Source organism: Echinops telfairi, unplaced genomic scaffold, assembly GCF_000313985.2.
Source record: "Echinops telfairi isolate 266 unplaced genomic scaffold, ASM31398v2 ScPeMD7_70;HRSCAF=299, whole genome shotgun sequence".
NCBI lineage: Eukaryota > Metazoa > Chordata > Mammalia > Afrosoricida > Tenrecidae > Echinops > Echinops telfairi.
In genome coordinates, this window is record NW_022103968.1 from 11,437,191 (window position 1) to 11,445,297 (window position 8,107).

Here is an 8,107-nt window from a genome sequence, read left to right on the forward strand (position 1 = left end):
ACAGGCCCTGCTTTGGAAAATTAACTTAGTAAAACCTCATCGTCCAATTCAGAGCCCACTTGAAATCATTCGCAGTTTTTCCGCATTGGCAGAAGTCTTATTTTTAGTGCTCGGCACAGCAGCAAAGGCTTTGCATGTCAATTAAATTTTTTTTTCAAGCCAACTGCTTATTCATGGGCTCAAAATTGACACTCTCCTCAAGTCTTAGTCCGGATTCCGTGAAACAAATAGTAATATTTGGACAAAATATGTACCCAAAGATTATTTTTTTAAATTTTTAAATCAAATATAGATTGGTGACATCAGTACCTTTGAACATGGTAATTGGTCTCTGAACATAGTTTGAAAAGCGTAAGGCGTTTTAAACCCAGGGAAATCTATTTCAAGTCGTTTTTATTAGGAAGTAACGAGCTGTCTTTCCAGGTCCTCACCTTTCAATTAATGAGAGACCTGATGCGAGCAAGCAGTTGCACCTGTGTTGGAGTCAGTGTTAGTGACCCTCTCCAGTGATTATTTCATCAGTAGACGTCAAGACCTTGGTGGGATCCTGAGAGAAACCCGCTTTCCATTTTTTAAGTAGTCGGTGCTCTGTAGAGTCTAGAAAAGGAGTATTAGTCAGTGTAGTCTTTATCCTCCCATCATTTTACCCACCGTAAAAGATGATACAACCATCACATTTTTACACAATTAACACGTGTTACAGGAGAGAGCTTCCGAGTTTGTGGGGAAGTTCCATTCTCTTCATCCCCCTTTCCCATGAATATCTTTAAGCCCCTCATACATGTTTTTGTGCCAATTATGCCCCCTCAAAGAATTTTCCTAAGTGTGCTATGCTAATTTTTTAATAGCAACATATAAAAACATAGAGACCATTATGCTTAGAAAAATACCTTGTGGGAGAGACCATTCTTGTTGCCCCTCACCCCCCATAAAAAAAGAAGCCCTCTGTGTGTTACTTGTGTGAGAACACGGTACATCCTTCATGTGCCGTCAGCGCGGCCACACTGAGAGAGCTGCTTGCCTTCAGTTCAGAAGCAGGCAGCCTGTGGCTGCTCTCGGTGGCCTGGAAAGCCTTTCAAAGGTGCCAAGCCATTTTTGCTCTAGGGTGACACGGAATTGTGTTGCTCTCCAACAGGACCTCTCCTTCCCTCCCCACTGGTGAGTGTCCCAGAGGGATGTGGGCACTTGGCTAGAGGGGCCTCCACTAGAGCCGTGCTGCCTGAGCGGCTCCCTGCCACGCTGACATCGGTGTTCTTGACCCTGGAGTTCCAGCGTGCTGGCTTTGGTTGGGCTGCCCGCCAATTACCAGGCCGTAGGCTTGTGTTTTCAGACGTTCCTGTAAAATCAAGAAGTGGTGGAGGGATAATTATCTTTTTATTAGTCTTAGTAACTCCCTTTTAGATGCCAGTAGAAAAGCTTTCAACATCTCCAGTGTTTGAATCGAAGCCCTTGCCATTTATAACCAGGCCAGGTCTCTTTGTCAGGAAGCAGAGAATCAAAGGGGAAGGGGCAGGCCTCGAAGCCCCTGCCCACCCCTCCGCCTGCTGAATTGCTGCAGGGAGCCTGCCGTGGGACGGGGATGGAATGAGGTAATCTTTTCCCACCTCTAATTTCTGAAGGGTGTGTCCATCCAGTTATTACTTGTCCATTGAACTTACGGTTTAGAAACCACCAGCTACGGTGCAAGCTGTAATTATTGATGTCTGTTTCAGATCCATCTAGAAGTTCTGGCAGTCGATCAAGAGGTTAATATATCACTGCATCTTCGGGCTGGCTGTGCGTCGCTGTACGTGTTTTATTGTTTGATGGCTAGCTCACCATTATGACTGCCCAGAATTAAAAGTGTTCTCATTTGTGGTGTGGGTAACACTCGAAGAAGTAATTATGAACGTCCCAGGAACAGGGAAACAATGAAGCTTTGAGTTTCTTTGAATTCCTGCCTACCTAATACCTCAGGAACATTTATTAGCACCTACTAATATTAATGCGATATTAAGGGCCCTTCTCTGTGGGCCATACAGAGGAAACTATGTTTATGGGGCAATTTGATGTCAGGGTGTGCTGTTAAAAAATCTGTCATTTTTCCATAAGTGGAATAACCTGGACTAGCACCCTCGAGTGACAACAGGGTTGCCCTTCCACACCTAAGTCATGGGGATGGCGTGCCTGCCCTGGGGGAGGAACATATATCCCTTCTGCTCACTGCTCCAGCTAGGACTCTGTGACGTCACCACACCCAGCTGCACAGGAGGCTGGGAAAGGTAGAGTGAACATTTTCCAGACAGAAGCGGAAACACATTTTGGCCACTAGGACTCCTGCATTGCTGGAAACTCACAGCCGGATGCTGACTTAAAGTGGCAACTTTGAGTCTGGCTGTGGTGTGATGGTGAGTACCGTAGACTGCAATTATCCTTGGGTGTGTTGACCGAGCTGAGTCACACACCAGGCAGTGTGCATGGTGGGGGTCCCCTAGATCTGTTGCCCAGAGTCCGTGCACTCCAGTGAGAACAGGCTTCTCGGCAGAGGTGAATGTTTAGCACGAGGCATGGCGAGAGACTGGGACTTCAGCTGGTGGGATGTGTCTCCAGAGCAACCCAGGTAGCCGGACAGGTGGGCACTGCAAGGACTGTACCATGTGGGAGTGGAGTAAGGAGGGAGAGGGTGGTGGAGCCAACCCACAGAGCTTGGTTAGATACACCTGGAAATTGGACAAGGGTCTGGCGAGTCGACACATACTCAGTCAACAAGAAAGGCCCGGGCTCACAGGAGTGGCGGGTCAGAAGGAGGCAAAACTGCAATGGGTCTGTTAGAAGGCGATTCCAGAGCTGGAGGAAGAAATGATGGAGACCGGGGCCAACCGGGGCCAACCGCACTGGAGAGTAAGAGCGCCGGTACCCGGAGGTGAGGCATGCAGGTGAAGACTGAGGCGGGTTTGAGGGCTGGGAAAAGGCGTGGGGAGGTTTGGGTGCAGGTGTCCTTGGTGATGCTGTGGGGGAAGTGGGGGGAGTGGGAGGAGGGTCAAGCTTCTGAGTAAGGGAGGGGAGAGCCTTCCGGGAATGTCTGCTGAGCTGGTTCGTGGTAAGCCTGGGTGTCACCGAGAGGGCCTGTTGGGACGCTGCTCAGAATGAAGAATCCCCGCTGGGTGGCTGCAGCGCCCAGCTGGGAACCAAAGCCCTGGGCCTGGGCATGCCTACGCGGGCCGCCAGGAGGTGTGAGAGGGCGAAGAGCAGTGCTCCGGTGTGAGTGCCAAACGGAGGACATGGCACAGGGGCACAGGAGCCCCCACCAGGAGCGGGCCCCGCGGGGAGCAGTCGAAGACGTCCTGGAAAGGTCAGGGCATTGGGGGCCGCAGAGGGTCCGTGGCAACTAAGCTTGCTGGCTGTTCAAGTTCGCATCAGAGGGCCCCTGGCGGTCTGCGCCAAACCCACCGTGAGGGCTGTGGTCACAGCCCAAGACGGCTTTGGTCGGGTTGCCCTGAAACAGCACCAGAGATGTCCTGGGGACAGGGTTTATTAAACTTCAGGGAAAACGTGTGAGGGAAGGGAGAGAGGCCTGAGGAGAAGGCTGGCCCAGTGCCCCGGGGAGGACTAGGAGCTACAAGGGTCTCTGGGACCCTTAGGTGAGTCCAGGGATGGCTGTGGGCTACAGGGGGATGTGGCTGGGAGTGGGAGAGGAGACTCAGTGCTTCTGGGGCAGGGGGACAGGTCTCCAGAAAGTGGGGGTGGGGCAGCTGCTCACTGTTGGCCAAGGGATGTGTGCGCAGACCAGCACCTGCTGCCAGTGAGCGGAGTGTGAATGCTTGTGCACATCCGCATGGACACTGGCCATCGTTTCGGGCCCAGATTGGTCCAGGGGCATCTTGGTTCCAACAGCATGGCGTGGGGCCTCCACTGCCCACCACTCACCTGGTTGTCACGCCTCAGTGAGGAGCAGGCAAGGCCTCTCCTTGAGGTGGTATGCTGCTTCAATATAGACGGCAGGTGGGCATGCCAACTGGATACAGCTGGTCCTGCACTGGGGGCACTGACTACTGTAGGGTCTGCCAGGGAGCTTTGAAAGTTAGTGGGCACAGTCCATGATCGCTTTATCCCATCTTTCAATGAGCTTCCTGGAGCCCCTACTTTGGAGCTATTTAGATCAATATCTTTCTAGATGCAGAGAGATACCTAGACACAGAGAGAGCAGTGTCTCCCAGCATGCATTTTCTGGAGCCTGGTCCCATGAAGGACAAGCAGGTTTCCGTGGCCAGCTAAGTGGGGGGAAACGTTACACATGACCCCCACTGTGACTTCGGGAAGAACACCATCCCATCCAGACTCCAGTCGGTTGCTCTTTGCTGAACCCAATCTCAGTACTTCTCAATTGTGTTTAACATCATCTTGGTTTTCACCTGACGTGTTTTAACCTTGAATGTAATTGGTCGAGACCCCTTGGGAAAGCAATTCTAACCCTGTGATAGCTTGGGAATAGTCACATCTCAGATCAAGGATCTTTGTAGCCATCCCCCAGCTCAGCAGAACCTTGTCTGAATTTCAGGGTTCTCCCCCCACCCCCACCCCCACCTTTGTGCTTGTGCCGAGTCTCTTGTCAAACTGAGACTTTCTGTATTTGAGATTCATTCTGTGTCCCCTTCTCTCGAGTTTTCCTTAGCTATCACCTCCCGCCTCCCCCGCCCCTGCCCAGGGTGTTGGAATCACATGGCTTCTTGTTTTGCCTCCAGCTCCCTGGTGATTCTTCTGTGGCTAGAATGACACTGTTTGCAGGCCAACAATTTACATGGAACAGTGTGGATGGATGCATGGATGCATGGATGGATGGATGGAGAGGTGGATGGATAGGTGGGTGAATGGGCAGATAGGTGGGTGGGTAAATACATGGTCCTTCCACTTACAGAAAAAGCTATTTGAAGTCTTGATGTCCTTAATAAATATTTATGGCTGATTGATTGTGTAAGTTTTGGAAATACTGCTATTTTTCCATCAGAAATCAGGCAAACGTTTTGAGAATTCGGTGTCACGTGCCCCTGTGCTAGAATGGGGGAGACACTTTAGTTCTGCGTGCATGGTGTGGATGCCTGGCAGGTTGATCATGCTTTCATGACTGTTCCCAACCCATGCTCTTGCGCCACCATTCTCTGTGAGCTGAAAATGCATGGTTTTGTAGCGGAAACGAGGTGATGGGAGTTTTAAGGAAGAAGGCTGAGGCCACACAGCTAACAGACAGTCAAGTTTGGGAGTCAGCCTCGGTTCTTCCCCCATTCCTGCCATGCACCACCCACCAGAAAATTCACTTGCTAGAAACTTCCACTCTAAGGACCCACTGTGGCCTCGTTGAATCAGACTTTTGTGGGTGGGGCTCAGGAGTCCGCATGCTCACAATCGGGCCTATAGGTGCTGTATACAAAAGTTGGAGAATCCAAGTTTAAACATTATTAACCCCCAGCTTCTGAAACGGGGCAGTTGGAATGAGAGGGTAAAACAAAGCAATGACAGCTACCCATGCATTATTTCTGAACCGTAGAGAGGGAGGGAGGTATACCAGAGAGTATATATAAAGACTCATCTAATTCCATTCATACAAATGTTTATACAGCCCCTAACAGACAGACTCTACTGTCTCCTCAGTCAGCCACTTTCATTTGCCAAAATAAATAAATAAGCACAGAAGAAAGGTTCCATGTCAAAGAACTCCCATTAGAATCCTCTCCTGGCACCTACTCTCTTGCTAACAGGGCTCAGAACTCAAAAAGAAAGAGTAAATCCAAAGTCCACGCACAGGAAAGTTCCGTCCCCCACAGTGAGGGCTTAATTAAGTCCTAGATGTTTCTTGGCGCTTTGGAAGGCATTTCCATGCACTCCTCCAGGCCAAACACCTTGTCAAGGGCTCCGAAGGAGTAGGCTGCCAGCTTTGAGTGTCCGCATCCTGTTTTCCTGTAAGGTAACCTGGTGGCAATAAAGACCACTCCAGGGTCTTCACCTGTCTGACTAGCACCACAGGGTTTCCAAACTCAAAGCCAAAGGACAGAGCTGGGAAGGAGGGGATTTTTCACCCACTCTCTCTCTCAAGTTTTCCTTGGCTTTCACCTCCCTTCGCCCCTGTCCTAGCCCAGGACATGGAACTAACATTCCCAGAGAGCCCATAGTTTCCGAGCCCCAGCCAACCCTTCTGCGTCTCCCCAGAGGGCTCTGGGATCGGTTTCGTTTGGCTTCAGAACTTTTTGGTGATTCCTATGCAGCTAGGGTGACACCAGCCTACAGACTAGCTATTTACTGGTGTTTTGGGCTGGTTGTGTGCCAGGCACCACTGTAAACATGAAAGAAAGATACTGCACTGAACAGAGAGTCTGAACTTCATCAAGTTTATATTCTACAGAAGGCAGCACAGTGGGTAAAGTGCTCGGCTGCTAACCAAGAGGTCAGCAGTTCAAATCCATCAACTGCTCCATGGGAGAAAGCTGCGACTGTCTGCGTCTATAAAGAGTTTGGAATCCATTGAGGGCCGTTCTGCCCTGTCTTGCAGGGTTGCTATGAGTTGGAACTAACTCAGTGGCCATGGGATTGGATGGTCATGAATTGGGCTGCCAACCCGAGGTTTGCAGTAGGAAACCACCAGTCACTGCGGGGGCGGGGGGCGTAAGAGTTGCCGTCTCCAAAACCCACAGGGGCAGTTCTACCCTGTCCTCTAGGGTCACCATGAATCAGAATCGACTTGAGATGGGAGGGAGAGTTTTGTTGTTGTTGCTGAGTCGGGGAGACAGATTGTAAACCAGTCATGGGGAAAAGCATCACAGGTATGACCCTGGGACCAGCAGAGTCCGCGTCCCCGGGAAACGTAGAAATACATCTTCTCAGGCCCGTGTCAGAATGCAGCAGAAATTGTGGGGCGAGGCCCAGCAGCAGTCTAGGGTGACCAGGACACAGAAGCCCTCAAAGTGGGTCTGATGCCCAGTCGTTAGACCCTGGGCTCTGGAGCAACCCGGGTTTGAGTCCCATCTCTGCCTATGGGGTTTGCAACAGAGTACAGAGATTATCGAGCCATACCATTAGTATCACAGGCTAGAAAAATTTTGCCGAAGGTAATTAAGAAATGACTGAATATATATATATATATCATATATTCAAGGAGCTGCCAGAAATATGTATCATCAGGGAACTGCCAGAAATTCAAGTTGTATTCAGAAGACACGGACGGACAGAGGGGCATGTGCAAATACCAGAACGACCCTTGCCTGTGTTTTAATAATGATGCAAAGTCATTGGGCTGGGTCACAGCACATTGTGGGTGACATTGTGAAGAACGAGAACTCCAGAACACTTCACTGTGCTCGTGTGGAACGGAGACGTGGATCAAACAACAGGAAGGGATATCGTGTGGTTTGCAATTGCAAAAGGTGTGTGGCACGGTGGTATTTGTTCCCCGATTTAATCTATACGCTAAGCAAGTAGTCTGCGAAGCTGGCCTATAGGAAGAACACGGTCTGAGGCTGGAGGAGGAGTCGTTCACGATCGGAGCTTGACCTTGAAAGGGAAGACGGCTTGAAGCACTGGGATGAAGGTAAACGAGTCTGGATCAGACGTGAACATGAAACCAAAATGACAGCCACCACCACACACCTAACCTGGGCCACAGCACAGGTCCATGGGGAAGAAATGGAAGCTACCAAAGGTTTCAGTCTTTCGGGATTGATAATCCATCCCCATGGAAGTAGCAGCCAGGATATCAAACAGTAGTTAAATCTGCTGCAAAAGACTTCTTTCAAAGTGGTAATAGACGTCACCCTCCTGACTAAATCATAGTCTTTGTAATGACCTCCTAGACATGTGAAAGCCAAGAGGTTAAGAAGGAAGACCTAGTAATTGACACCTTTAAATCGTGGTGTGGGACTGCCAGAAAGCAAACACCTGTCTTGGAGGAAGTAGGGAGGATGACTGACTGACTGACTGACTGACTGACTGACTTTGGACATGTCAGCGCAACTCAAATCCCTGCCATCATGTCAGTTCCGATCATAGTGACCCTGTAGGACAGGGTAGAACTGCCCTCTCTGGATCTCCCAGACTAATGGGAGTAGAGAGCCTCATTTCACTCCCCAGGAGTGGTTGGTGG